The sequence below is a fragment of the Papio anubis genome, chromosome 4 (assembly GCF_008728515.1).
Source record: "Papio anubis isolate 15944 chromosome 4, Panubis1.0, whole genome shotgun sequence".
Taxonomy (NCBI): Eukaryota; Metazoa; Chordata; class Mammalia; order Primates; family Cercopithecidae; genus Papio; species Papio anubis.
The window spans coordinates 88,419,833-88,434,443 of record NC_044979.1 but is presented as its reverse complement, the minus strand read 5'-3'; the positions used below and the strand labels follow the sequence as shown (position 1 = coordinate 88,434,443).

At 36.8% G+C, this 14,611-nt stretch overlaps 1 protein-coding gene across 19 annotated transcripts in view; it reads right to left on the bottom strand.

Moving 5' to 3' along the window:
- HDAC9 (histone deacetylase 9) overlaps positions 1-14,611 on the bottom strand; it is a 709,012-nt gene that overhangs the window by 488,323 nt on the left and 206,078 nt on the right. The gene's annotated exons all lie outside the window — the stretch shown is intronic.

Below are 14,611 nucleotides of genomic sequence, written 5' to 3'. Positions count from 1 at the left end.
TACTTCCCTTCACCAACCCATTCCAAGCTCTCCTGATCAGCCCAGGCCACTGTGCCAACTCCCTTTCCTGAACCCTTAAGCAATTACTGCTGCACTCTTTACTCACTCTGTATTACATGGCATGCTATGCATATGTCTTGTCTTCTCATCTACTAGACCCCTGCCTAGAGATCAGAAATTTTGCTTCTTTATATGCTCTACAAGGGTAGAGCAAAACTATGTGTCATTCAAACAGTTCTAGATTACTGCTTCTCTGGTTGACTTACAGACCAGAAAATCTGATGACAAAAGGGGAGTTATGCTTTATTCAGCTTTGAGTTATGTTTCTTTGGGCACATATGGGTTGGCACAGTGGAAGAAGGTGAAAGGAGCAGCAAATGTGAATGTGAATTTCTAGCTTCAGCGGAAGCAAACTATTCCAGATCATGTTTTCATTTTCCTTTTTCAGAATTAGTTGAGAAAGTGGGGAAACTAAAAATATTTATTTTTCTTTTACTCAAACCTAATATTATTCATGTATTTTCACATTTGATGACTATTTATTGAGCACCTGCTGTGTGTCAGGCACTGGCCTAGGATATCTGCATGCACTGGTTGGTGGAGGGTATATGATTTTTGCAAATGTGGCACTTATCATCAAGAGCGAAGATGGAAGAAGACACACAATGTGCAAGTAAAAACAAACACAAACATTACAATTATAAAAAGTGGGCTATGGAGGAAGATACAGAATTCTGGAAAAGAGAATAACCAGGAGGGAAAGGTGCTACTCAGATTGGTGGGTCAGAAAAGGTCTTCCTGCCCTGACGGAAGAGTGTGTGAGCAAAACACTGATTTCTTATCCTATGAAGAAATACAATTTAGAATTTCCGGTTCTTAAACTTTTTACCCTATTCCAATAAAATCAGGGACCATGGCATCTGGATGTGTTAGGAAGGCTTCACTAGTCAGGGACAGTGGAGGTGGGGGTGGGGGCACGTGTGAATGTCCAGGGCAGCATGGTTCATTTTCATACATTTTCCACGGAGGGTTCTATGCTTCTGAGTTGCTGGAGAATTTCTCTTAGAGAAATCACAAGACATATTCTTAAGTCTTGGAATATGTAAAAGTGACTTACACACTCTGCCCCCATTGAAACTGATGTATGGACCTTAAATATTAATACAATATAAACAGTGTAGAATATGACATATTTTGTGATTGCATGGTAGGTGATCTAATTTCTAAGATTCATTGATCCCTATTACCTTTTCATTGAAGAAAACCTACTTTTTTTCAACTTTCATCCAGTACTTGTACTCTAATGACTTTTTTACATATCTGTGTCCCCTGCTAAACAGCCTGAGGGTTCCCAAAGTACAAGCCACATTACTTTGCCTATAACAGGGGCTCCATGATGTTTGCTAAGAATTAATAATACTACTAGCACTTATGAAATGCTTAATATTTTCCACACACTCTGCTAAGAGCTGCTGGTATTGCTTGAGAGTATGAGCTCTGAAGTCTGGTGGTCTGAGCTTTTTAAAAATCTGGCTCTAGTTCAACTATTGTGGAAAACAGTGTGGCGATTCCTCAAGGATCTAGAACTAGAAATACCATTTGACCCAGTCGTCCCACTACTGGAGATATACCCAAAGGATTATAAGTCATGCTGCTATAAAGACACATGCACACGTATGTTTACTGCAGCACTATTCACAATAGCAAAGACTTGGAATCAACCCAAATGTCCATCAGTGATAGACTGGATTAAGAAAATGTGGCACATATACACCATGGAATACTATGCAGCCATAAAAAAGGATGAGTTCGTGCCCTTTGTAGGGACATGGATGCAGCTGGAAACCATCATTCTCAGCAAACTATCGCAAGAACAGAAAACCAAATACCACATGTTCTCACTCATAGTTGGGACTTGAACAATGAGATCACTTGGACACAGGAAGGGGAACATCACACACCGGGGCCTATTGTGGGGTGGGGAGAGGGGGGAGGGATAGCATTAGGAGATATACCTAATGTAAATGACGAGTTAATGGGTGCAGCACACCAACATGGCACATGTATACATATGTAACAAACCTGCATGTTGTGCACATGTACCCTAGAACTTAAAGTACAGTAAAAAAAAAAAAAAAAAAAAAAAAAAATCTGGCTCTATCAGTACTAGCACTAGACCTTTGGGAAAATAATTTACACTCATCATTCCTTAAAGCTACCATCCATACCAGATAATTCCTAACTCATAACTTAGTCATAAACATTAAATTACAGTGTATAGAAGGCACTTAGTACAGTCTCCAGTACACTTAAATGCTGAACTTTTAAACTCTTATATAGTATAATCCCACAATAGTACCATGTAATACATGAGGACCCTGGGGCTTGGAGATTCAAAATACTTTGCTAATGCTGGGCAGAGCCCAGGTCAACCAAATTCTATGGGACTCTGTATCAGGCAGGGTTTATACTAAGCTGCTGTAACAAAGAAACCAATTAATACAGTGCTGTAAACAACAGAGAAGTTTATTTCTTTCTTGTGTAACACTTCAGGTTGGCAGGACCTCATCAACCAAGGTTCTTTCTACCTTGCTGCCCTGACATTCCTAGAGCTCTGCTACAGCATAAAGTTGACACTGGACCAAAACCATGTGAGGTTCCACCCAGCAGGAGGGAGAAGGAACATGGAGCATAACTAATATCTTAAAGCACAGATCCAGAAGTGATACAAATTGTCAAATCACTCACGTTCTATTCATAAGAACCCAGCCACATGGCCACACCTATCTCAAATAGGAACTCGAAGTCCTAGTGCCTAGTTGACCAGCACGTGTTGAGGTACTGTTTCCATGGAACAAGAAGGAATGGAATTTGATAGCCAGCTAACAGTCTTACCATGGACTCCAGCACCTGTGCTTTTCAACATAAAGAATGTAAGAGTCTCATTCCGGTCAGGCGCGGTGGCTCACGCCTGTAATCCCAGCACTTTAGGAGGCCAAGGCAGGCAGATCACAAGGTCAGGAGATCGAGAGCATCCTGGCTAACACGGTGAAAACCTGTCTCTACTAAAAACACACACACACAAAAAAAAATTAGCCAGGCATGGTGGCAGGCGCCTGTAGTCCCAGCTACTCAGGAGGCTGAGGCAGGAGAATGGCGTGAACCCGGGAGGCAGAGCTTGCAGTGAACTGAGATTGTGCCACTGCACTCCAGCCTGTGCAACACAGTGAGACTCCATCTCAAAAAAAAAGAGTCTCATTCCAAAACTGCCCTTTTGCCATCTCTGAAAACTTAATAGCTTTATGCTAGTGACTTGACCATAATACAAGTGGGGTGAATTTACCACACACTTAATCATTATATTAACTGGTGTTCTACGCTTTCTATGAAAAACTCTCAATATTTTAATGGCTTCTTTATGCTAGTGCATCCAACAAAATCATATTTTTAGGAAAAGCCATGGGAAAAAAAAAAGCAATTGACAAACAACACTTTATAGTATATATTATATATGTGGGAAATAAGACCTGAAGGAAAAAGTTACTTAACTGAGATAGTTAACTAACTATTGTTAGCTAGTAATTCAACCAGTTAAAGAACTCTTGAAAAAGAAGATCATAGAAATAATATTTGTTTAATATCTTGTCAGTATCCTAAGTGCCTTAAGTCACTCAAATGACTACTGAGCACTCCCTAGGCCCCAAACACTGTACTATAGACTAGACACTTGTCTATGCCTTCTAGAAGGTTTGTTTCTAGCTTTACAGAATGACTTCATCATACAATTACTACTACTTTACAGAGTAGACATTTAGATGAAGAAACTGAAACACATGAAGGCAAAGTCAATTTTTTCACGTCTTCTAGAAAGTAGGCTGAAACTTTACATAAATTTTTTCCTTTTAGTTTGCTACCACCTGACAAAGAAGGCATTATGGATGAAGAAATTGTGACTTGGAAAGGTAAAGTTAATTTGCAAATATCACTGAGGTAGCTAATAATATGCTTATGTAAAAATCCAGATCTTCCTGGCTCCAAGACTAACACCCTTCTTTGACACCTCAACCCTCATATTCAGCCACACTATACACATTAACAATGCCTTCACCAAAGGTGATATTGAATACTTCATATCATCTGGATTTCTTCTCATTTTCTGATTGAGATGATGCATATAAACTACATGTGCCAAGTGAGTCCCTATAAGAACCACAATTAGAAAACTAAGCATATGGGCATACATTGCAAGTGTCAATTAAGTGTGTAAGATTACTAGCACTGACCCAAGAGCTCAAACAAACAAGCAGACTGGAATTATGATTAATCACATGTACATTTTCTACTTAATTGCTGCACAACTTGCACCCTTAAACTCTTAAATTTTCACTTAAGGAAATCACCAACTGATGGTAAGGCTGCTGTTCTTAATACCTGAGTATTTAAAATTTTTAAGAACCACACCTATGACTTCAAAAGCAGTAGAGTCATTAAACATTTAAATCATTTAAATTAATTACTTGATCAAATGCATATGCACAAAAATAAATAGATCTGAAGATTCATACAAGATCCATTTTCTTGAATTCTATGGTGATTTACAGCGAATATGGAAAACACAGGCGTATTAAGACTTCATCATGTGAGAACATCTAATTAACAAGATAGACCTTTATCCACTGCATCATTCATTCATTCTCATTATTAAACATGAGTGTCTGGTGGGAGAAATGTGAAGTGAAGAAGCTGGCACTTCTCATTTGAGGGCAGATTTATTTTGATCTCTTGGTCTCTGTAGCAAGAGCTACAAAAAATATAGCAGTGATTTTTTTCTATACACATGCTTATTGTACATTTTTATATATGTAAATTCATACATTCAAATGCAGTAGGAGTCAAAGTTTTCATCTCCATTTCTGCATTTAAATACTTAGATAGTAATATGAAAGAAAGCATTACACTATTTACTATCCCAGTGGGACAGTAAATGAAACCTAAATAAGTCTCTGGAATAAAATAGAGGATTAAATCACTTCACGCAAGAAAAAAAAATCTATAATGTATCTAGATTGCTTTTTCCTATAATTATTTTCAGGGTGAGGTTTAAAAACAAGACAACAATGTCCTGCTCTATCATAAAATGCAACTTCAACTACCATATTTAAATTAATTTGCTCCATTGAGAATATAGACATTCTATCTTTAAATCACTTAGTCAATAGCTTCTGATATTATGACCTTAAAGTATTATTCTGATGCTTATATTGAGAAGCAGGGAAGCTTCAATTGAGCAATTTAACTTGAGGGAATATTATTTTTTAAACAATTTCACGCAAAATGAGTATAATAAGGTCATCAAAATACACACGCAATAAACCTTTTATTTAGAAAATTGCATTGCATTAAAAAAAAAGTGTTTTCATCCAGAAAACAAAAATGTTTGCATTTCTTAACTTCAGTTTTGAAGAAACAAATTAATTTCTTTAACTCAACTTAATAATTCTTTATTTGACAGGAGTTTTCGCAGCATGATTCATGAGGAATAGTGTGAGCTCTCCCTTATTATACTGTATTAACTAGAATCCATGACTTTAGGGGTTTCGACTGCCGTTTCATAACCTTTAATATGATAATTATATTTCCCCTAGAAGTATTTTCTGTCAGTTACATATACAAAATTATCTTAGTCTTCTAGAATGTATACAAAATTTATTTTCTAGCAAGCATAGACAAAATACGGCTTTGCTAGTTTTAATATAACCTGTCTGTTTATGTGGAATAGTGTGTGGTATATAGTTCAAGAACTTTAATGTTACATTTATTAAGATCTTTACTTGTATTTAATTTGGGAAGATAATTGCAAACTGAAAAACTAAGTCAATTTGTTCTTGTAGTATGTCTTAATTTTATTGTGATAAAAATAATTTCTATATATAATTAACATATTGTTAAACTGCTTTCTTTTTTTTACTTATATGCAGAGACTAGCAATTATTCAAAATTTGTTAGTGGCTTATACAACCTGCTTTTAAAATGTCCTTCAGTTCATTGTTTCTTCATGAAGGTATTGATAAGTCAAAGAAAACCTGACATGTATAGAAGAAAGCCTTCCCCCGGAAGTGGAACCAATTAAAAACAGATCTTACCCCCTGACATTCCTTGGAAAAGTCAGTATATCTAGAGCAGGAGCGTCCTATCTTTTGGTTTCCCTGGGCCACATTGGAAGAACTGTCTTGGGCCACATATAAAATGCACTAACACTAATGATAGCCAATGAGCTAAAAAAAAAAAAAAAAAAATTACAAAAAAATCTCATGTTTTAGGAAAGTTTACAAATTTGTGTTGGGCTGCATTCAAAGACACCCTGGGCTGCACATGGCCCACAGGCCATGAGTTGGACAAGCTTGATCTATAGAGAGGCTGCTGTAAGGGGAGGAAGACCTGAATTTTAGGGTGGTGATATCTGAGTTCCTGGAAAAGTCACTTAATGTCTCTTAGGACCTCAACTGCTTCAATAACAAAAGGAGATAATAAAGAATATCTTGCTTGTCATGAGAGTCTCTTGAGAAGCCTTCAAAATTTAACATCTTTGACTAAAATACATAGCTCACTGGAATCAAGAAGGGGAAAAGTGCTTGCTAAGATGAAGATGGATTGGTAGCCTGTCCTCCGTGCTTGCTAAGATGAAGGTGGATTGGCAGCCTTTCCTCCGTGCTGCTTCAGATCTACATTGTAGAGCCCTGGAATGACTAATTCTGGAGATTTTCCTTTACCCCTCGGCCAATCATACTTTTCAACCAAGTAAGAATTTGTTCTTGCCTTCTTGAGCTAGCACCAACCTGTTTTACAAATGGCATCAAGCCATGCATTTCATTCAATGACAACCTTTCTTTCTGTAACATCTCAAGATGAACAAAACCTTTTTTTCCTGACTGCAAAAAATCAAATTATGTCACCTCATTTCAAGGAAAGTATCAGTAATGGCAGCCAGACCCAAAACACCATTTGTATGCAAAGAGAGTTAAACTGCTGGAAAAGTACCCTCACCAGTAAAGTGTGGTATCATTAAACATAGACTAAATTTGAAGCAGAAGTTCTAGGGAAAAAAAATATATCTTGAAATGTGATAGGGTCTATTACGCTTCTTGATGAGATGACTTGTCTCTCCAATACATTACCCAAAGGCGCTTGCTTACAAAACAAGGAATATATTACACTGGAATTATCAGAACTTTTCTAAGTAGGTCAAATTTTGAAGCAAAAAATACTTCAAATTTTATGCAGTGTTACAAAAAAGAAAAATATTAAGAGTTGTACGGCAAAGGTGCTAATCACTTTTTAAAATTAATTTTTAAAAAAATCTTACTCTTGCATAAACATTAAATGTACCACTTTACAATGCAGAGTCCTATACCCGAGGTTATTTACTGTCATCTTAATTCATTTTTCAGTAATAAACTGAATGTTTATTATATAAATATCTTTATTCATTTGGAAACTCAAGAAAAGTTGGGCTCCAAAATAAGTTTAAAATCTAACTCATCATTTTGAATCAAACAGATACAATCCTAACTACAAATACAGAATACTTTCCCTCCTACTTACTGGGTTTGCATTCATGGTGTTGTTACAAAACCACAAAATGCTGATAAGAAATTTTTAATAAAATTTCAGTTTTCCTATAGGTAAATTCATAATAACAGCTTTACTATTTATTTTTATAACTTTTTATATGGGATATTTAAACAAACTCGCAGCTATAGCTACATGACTAAGAATGTCCTATGTAGCAACATGATCACATAAAAATTGACTTAAGAACAGTCAGTCAATTCAAATACAAGCTAAATAAAGAAAGTTCATCGACTGGAAAGTAAAAACTTTTGAAAATTATCTCAAGTAAGAAAAACATAAAAATGTAGGTCCTACATTTCTAATGTTATGTTTATAAAGGTTAGATAAATATGGATCAGAAAAGTACTTGTGAAAATAAATAATAACAATATCACCCTGTTTAGCTTACCTCTGCCATGCTACCTGAATGGTCTACCATTGAGCCCTACTTTAGGGTCAGGCAGTGAAACCCCCAGTGAAGAAGCCATCTGGGAGTGAATATATGAGGCCAATCATAGTGTATTGTGAATTACTGCAAATAATACAGACTTGTATTTTAGCATTAGTAAGTAGCAGGACTCTGAGAAAAATGAATTTAGAGCTGTAACATTTAAATGGCCTATGAGAGAAGAAAGGGCAGAGTGAAATCCCCCAGGCACAGGCCTCAGGCAGGATGGAAGGTCATGAAGGTTAAAAAGCAGAGAACATTATTTTAATGATTTGACACATTATCCAGACCAACTTCTTATTGTGAAGATGAAGAAATGTACGACCAAAGAAACTAACAAAAAGGAGAATGGCAGCCCTAGAAACAAACTTTGTTGAGGTCACATTTATACCTAGCACTGACATTTACTGTGCCACTTGTGGTTCTTCTGATGACTAAACTCTTTTGGATCAGGATTAAAAACTGTTGCAAGTCTTACAAGAATTCCAAGCCAAACCATAATATCCTATTTACTGTCACAAGAATCTAACCTAGCTTAGAATGTTATTGTAGCATTCAAACATTTGACATTTTGTTAAAATTCCACTATGTATTTATGTATCCCCAAACAAGGTATGAAATTAGAGTTTTTAAATGTCTATGCCTATAGGATGGATTAGCAAGGAGAGCAGTCAGAAAAATAAAACAAACTCAATGGCTATTTGAGAAATGCAGACACATGGACCAAAGAATTGGTGCAAAATTCTTTGGTCCACTCCGTTTAATGGCAAAAACCATAGTTACTTTTGCGTCAGCCTAATAATCCCCTACCATAACATATATTGTAAAGACAGCCCAAGGAAGCCTATACGTGAAAATAAAATGACTGAAAGTTTTTAAATAAAAATAAGCAATAGCCATAGCAAAAGCTTATAACGTGTTTTCAATACCACCATTAGCGATCATTAGCAATGGGCATTTCCTAAGCTTCTTGTCCCCAGGTCTCTTCCTTTCATGTGGCTTCAACTCGCACTTACACTGAAGTTTCTCAAATCTTCACCTCCAGCTCTACTGTTCAACAATGACGTTTCTAAGTCTCTATCTTGAATTGCCCAGACAGAGCAAGCTCTCAGATGTCCTGCTTCCATGGCAAGTACAAGTCTAGACAATAAACATGGCACTTCAATCTTCCTAAAAGAAGGCACCGCATACAAAGTCTGTCTCAGCCTGTGTGCTTCTTGTCCCCTGCCTCCTTCTGTGATTCTGTTCATAAAACCTCCATTCTAACACTGTATTTAAACCACTGTCATCTTGACCTTAGGCTCCCCCTTTCTCCACAGAGGCAGACAGTCACAGAAATGTCTACTTCTTTCTAATGGTGCCACTGCCCCCACGCTTGGTGCCAAGCCTCAAAGCCATGTGTCTGCATTTCTCAAATAGCCATTGAGTTTGTTTTATTTTTTCCATGGCTTTCCTTGCTAATCCACCCTACAGGCATAGACATTTTAAAAACTAATTTCATACTTCATTTGGGGATACATATATATGTAGTGGAATTTTAACACAAGGAAACAAGAAACAAAATATTCAGAATTGTGTTTCTCCTTGGCAAAGAGGGGAGTTCACATAGGGGGTTTTATTGATAATGGTTAAATTCCATATCCTGCCGTGGTTATGGGTATCTAAGAGTTTATTATAGTTACACACACACACACACACACACACACACACACACAAATATGAGCTATATGAACTATGTTATAATCAAGAGAAAATAAAATTTATTATTTTTAAAGAAGTAGATCTTTACACATTTTAAGAAAATAAATCTATTAAATGTTTAAATTATGTTTTTAATACTGAAACTTCTCTATTATGCACTTCAGCATAGGAACTAACTCTACATAAAGAATCCAGTTCTGATGTAAGAAGTCTAACATGCACTGGGTGGAGCACTATCCTCTATTTTTAACCACATAGATAAATTCTACTGAAAATTCTGCAGAGATAATTCACGTGAGTGCACAATACTTTTATTTATTCACTTTGTTTTTTACAAAGAAGTTTCAAGATAAAAACCAAATTCAAAGATCACTTACTACATAAACCTATTGGTAAACCATGAACAAAAGGCAGTAAAGGATCTCCCACTCTCCTGCAGAACAATTCTAGTGAAGATCTACTATTGTCAAGGCCTGATGTTAGGCACTGAGCAGGTCTGCATTAGTCTATGTCAAGGTTTCTCAACTTCAGCACTATTGACATTTGGGGCCAAATAATTATTTGTTGCGGGGGGCTGTCTGGTGCATTACAGGATATTCAGCAGCATCCCTGGCCTCGTCTCCCTGGATGCTGGTAACATACCTGCCGCCAGCTGTAATAATCAAAAATATCTCTAGACATTGCCAAATGTGCTCTGGGGTACCAAACTGCCCCCAGTTGAGAACTACTGGTCTATGCAAATGGTTCCCTCAGCAATGGTACCTGGTAATCTTGATATTGGGAATACACAAGAAGAAAGTGCTGAATTCAAGTACTTTGCACTTCCAGGGAAGTAAGTTTACACCAGCATAGTTTATTACTGCTTCCTTGTATACCATACAGTTACATAAAGACAGAAGTAAGATAATTTCTAAATACACTGCCACTTGGGAAAATAATATGTCTCTTTTATTGTCTTCATATATTTACTCAATTGGTCAACAGTAAACTTGATTAGTCAGTATGTTAAAATCCAATGCAATTTTAAAGAAATTGTATTTTCTATATTTATGTCAGTGTGCTCCATGATACCAATTCCATGGTGTTTTTTGATTATTTATTAGCTCCTTAGCATTTGACATGGATAATCACTCCTTTCTCCTGAATATGCTATTTTCTTATGTCTTCCTTAAAAACTACAACTTCCTTATTTTCCCTTTTCTCTGACCATGACTTATCCACCTCCTTTACTGGCTGCTGCTCCTCTGTCCTCTAAATTTTGGAATTTCCAGTGGTTGAGTACTGGGTCCTCAGATTTTCTCACTTCATCCCATCTCTCTGAGTGATCACATCTATTTCCATGACTTCACTTAACATCTACATGACGTCTTATGCCTACTTGACATCTCCCCTTGAGTGTTTCAAAAGCATGTAAATTGAGAAGTCCAAGCCTGCTCTTCTTCCAATTTGCCCATCTTCACACATGACATCTTACTAGACCCAGTTGCTAAACACCATAGGATCATAATTGGCACTCCCCAACAACATCCAGTTGTTTACCAAGTCCTATTAATTATACAGGATTTCTCACTCTGTCCACTGGCCCTACACCCCTGACACTGTTTAATCCAAATGGTCATCATTTTTGGACTAAGCTATTGAAACAGTTTTCTAAACTATTTCCATGTGTCTACTCTTGCTGTTCACGAATCTATTCTCCACTCTGCAACTAGCTTAAAAATATTATTCAGGTCATGCAACTCTCTGTGTAAACCTTTCAATCACTTCTGATTGCACTTGCACAACATGCAGCTGCATAACATGACCTACTAGGCTCAGCACGATCTGGACTCTTCCAGTACCTCTAAGAAACTTCCCCACTTTTGACATGTTTCAGCCATGCTGACCTTTACTCTGTTTCTCAAACAGGCAAAACTCTTTTCCATTTTGTCATATCCAGTTCCCTGTGACTAGAAGCATCTATGCCATTCAGGCTGTTTAAAGTTAACTTCATTTGAGAGACTATCCTTGATCCCCCAAAGACTATAGGATATGCTATATAAATACTTAACATGTATCACATGTTAAATTAATACAACACTCCTAGGAGCTCAGTATCATTTTACAGGTGAAGAAATCACGGCCTAAGAACATTAGTTAAATACCCAAAACCAGAGGGTAATGGGCTTTGAACCATGATGCTCTAATCCCAGGGTCTGGGATTATCCATACACACACACCCTCTCTCCCAATGCAGATGGTCCAATGTAGTTAGAATATATTTTGTGAACTATAGCATCATTTATTTCATACAACTGTTTTTCACCCCAAACCTGTGAACTTTCTGAGGGCACAAACTGTGATTATTGATTTCTGGATCTCCAGCAGGAGATGCTAAGCAATTGTGAATAAATGGACAAAAGAACAAATGAAGACAGAATTCATCTCAAAGGAAAACAATGCTTTATCTATTCAAGACTTTTAATACATGTTATTATTAAAATTTAAATTAAGTTAATAATTAAATCAAGCATTTAAATCAAGCATTAATTAATGTTTATTGATTTTTAAAACTTACTGAATTTTCACATTTAATAATAGCAGTGACATAATGCATTGACAAATGTTAAATATTAGGATAGAAAACAATCTGTAAACATGAAGGCACTAGTACACAGTAATCCAATGGGTGACCAACCCCACCAGAAATTACATGAGTGCACAAAGAAGTGGACACTGACAAGCTAAATAGCACTCTGAGTCTGTCTCTATTGATAGACAAACAGAAATTTCCAACCCTAAACCCTGCTTTACAGGTTTTGAATATGTTCTTATGAGATAAAGACATTAGAGACAAAAAGAAAAAGAAAAGAACAGAGATGATGGAAAAATTCTGGAAAATGGTTTGCAGTGGCCAGTACTAAAGAGCTGCTCTGCTTTCTCAAAGGTTAAGAATCCAAGAATGCAACATAACAGTGACCCTTCCCACTTCACTCACTCCAACACTGGCAACTGCAATTCCCTTTATCCTTTTCTTTTTCTGCAAAAAGATCATATGATTTCAAATCTCTACCAATATTTTTATAGGTAAAGCTTAACTGATTCTGTCAAGATGACGAAAGTACTGTAGCCAATGAAGGAAAAACAAAAGAGTGCAAATTGTATCAGATTGCCTGATAAAAGGCAAGTCAATCATTTATATCTGATGTTTGCATTTTTAGCTCTAAATTTTAGACCATGTCCCCTCGAGTGAAGAAAAAAATTTTTTGAAACACCATTACTCTATTGGAGGGGAAAAAAATTCTCCAAAGTTGTGAAATTAACCTCTCTCTTCATTCACACATTCAGTTCTATTTTTGCAGTTGTACCCGTAATGTAAAAGATAAAGCACTTCAAGTCAATTCCAGGTTTCTAAAATGTCTGACTGTGCATGTCCCAGTTCTCTTCAGCACCTCCCAGAAGATTCAGCCAACTTTTATTTCTGCAGTGCATCAGTGTTTATCATTTGTTTTACAACAGCACTGCATGTTCTCAAAAACTGACTTAGATGTATTTCACCCTCCTCTACAAAAACTCAAGAGAGACAAATGGCCTTAAAAACAAAATCCACCACTGAAGCATAGTTAATTTACTAAAAGAGCATATCTTTTTTTACCTGTCAGTTCAATATTTACTTTTTACAGTGGTAACTCCACACCACCCCCACCCACCTCTGTATTTGTCAAGATTTATGACAAATTTCCAGCTTGTAATTAGGCATTATGAAAATTCACTGTGGGAAAACTATTACTAGAGAAAAGGCTTTCCATTCAGCTTGCTTTATAGGAATACTGACGACTTTCATCTTCAGGAAGCCTAAGAGCAAAACCACAGATGCATTTCGAGTGCACATGTTTGAACAAACCTATTTCTTATGGACAAATGCTCTAAGAAGTCAGACAGACTTGGAACAAAATCCTGGCTGTCTCTTATTAGCTGGGTAAGTAGCTTAGCTTCTCTGTACCTTAGTTTATTTTCTATAAAATGAAGATATTAATAGTAAATATTACATAGGGATATAGGGAGGAGTAAATAAGAAAACCACATAGCACATGCCAGGTGCATTGTCAATGCTCAATAAATGACAGCCATTACTATTTGATGAATAGTATAGAAAAAAATAGCTTAGGGAAGGTCCTCACCATCCATTTGTTGCCATCCTCAGAATTTCACTATTCTGATTAGCAATGAAAAAAGTATCTGAGTAACTTGCAGCCCTGGAAGACCTCTACATCAGAGACGGATGCATAAGAGCCTCAGACATGAGGCAGCCTCTCAGGCCCAACAGTGTTTCCTAAACCCAACTGCAGTGCCCCTTCAAACAGACATTAGAGGAGTCCATGAAGCCCATGACAGGGTCTTTTCCATCAGATCTACTCCTTGCTCTGTGAGCTTAGACAAATCTCTACTCCCTCGTCCTCAAAGTGAGAGGGTGGGCAAGACAAGCTCAGATACCTTTTGTTTGTAGAGAGAATTAATTCAGAGCAGGGGAGGACTGAAGCAAGAGCAAGGAGTTTTCAGAGGGTGCAAAAGCAAGCAAGACATCTCAATGGAGACTTTTCCTAGCCTGGCATTATAAAATAATCAGGAGAAAAGCAATGGTCAGAAGATAGCCCAATATGCTCAGATACAATCTTTGGCTTTCTGCTTGGACAAATCACAACCCTACCATCACTCTAAGAATTCTGACCAACAGTTGTAGGCTAACAGTGAGCATTCTATGTTCCCAGCAATTTTCAGAGTCTTGGCACGCACTGGTTCATCATCCCTCATGCTCAGATCAGTGCTATTGTATTCATTTTCAGGTGAGGAAACTGAGACACAGAAAGGTTA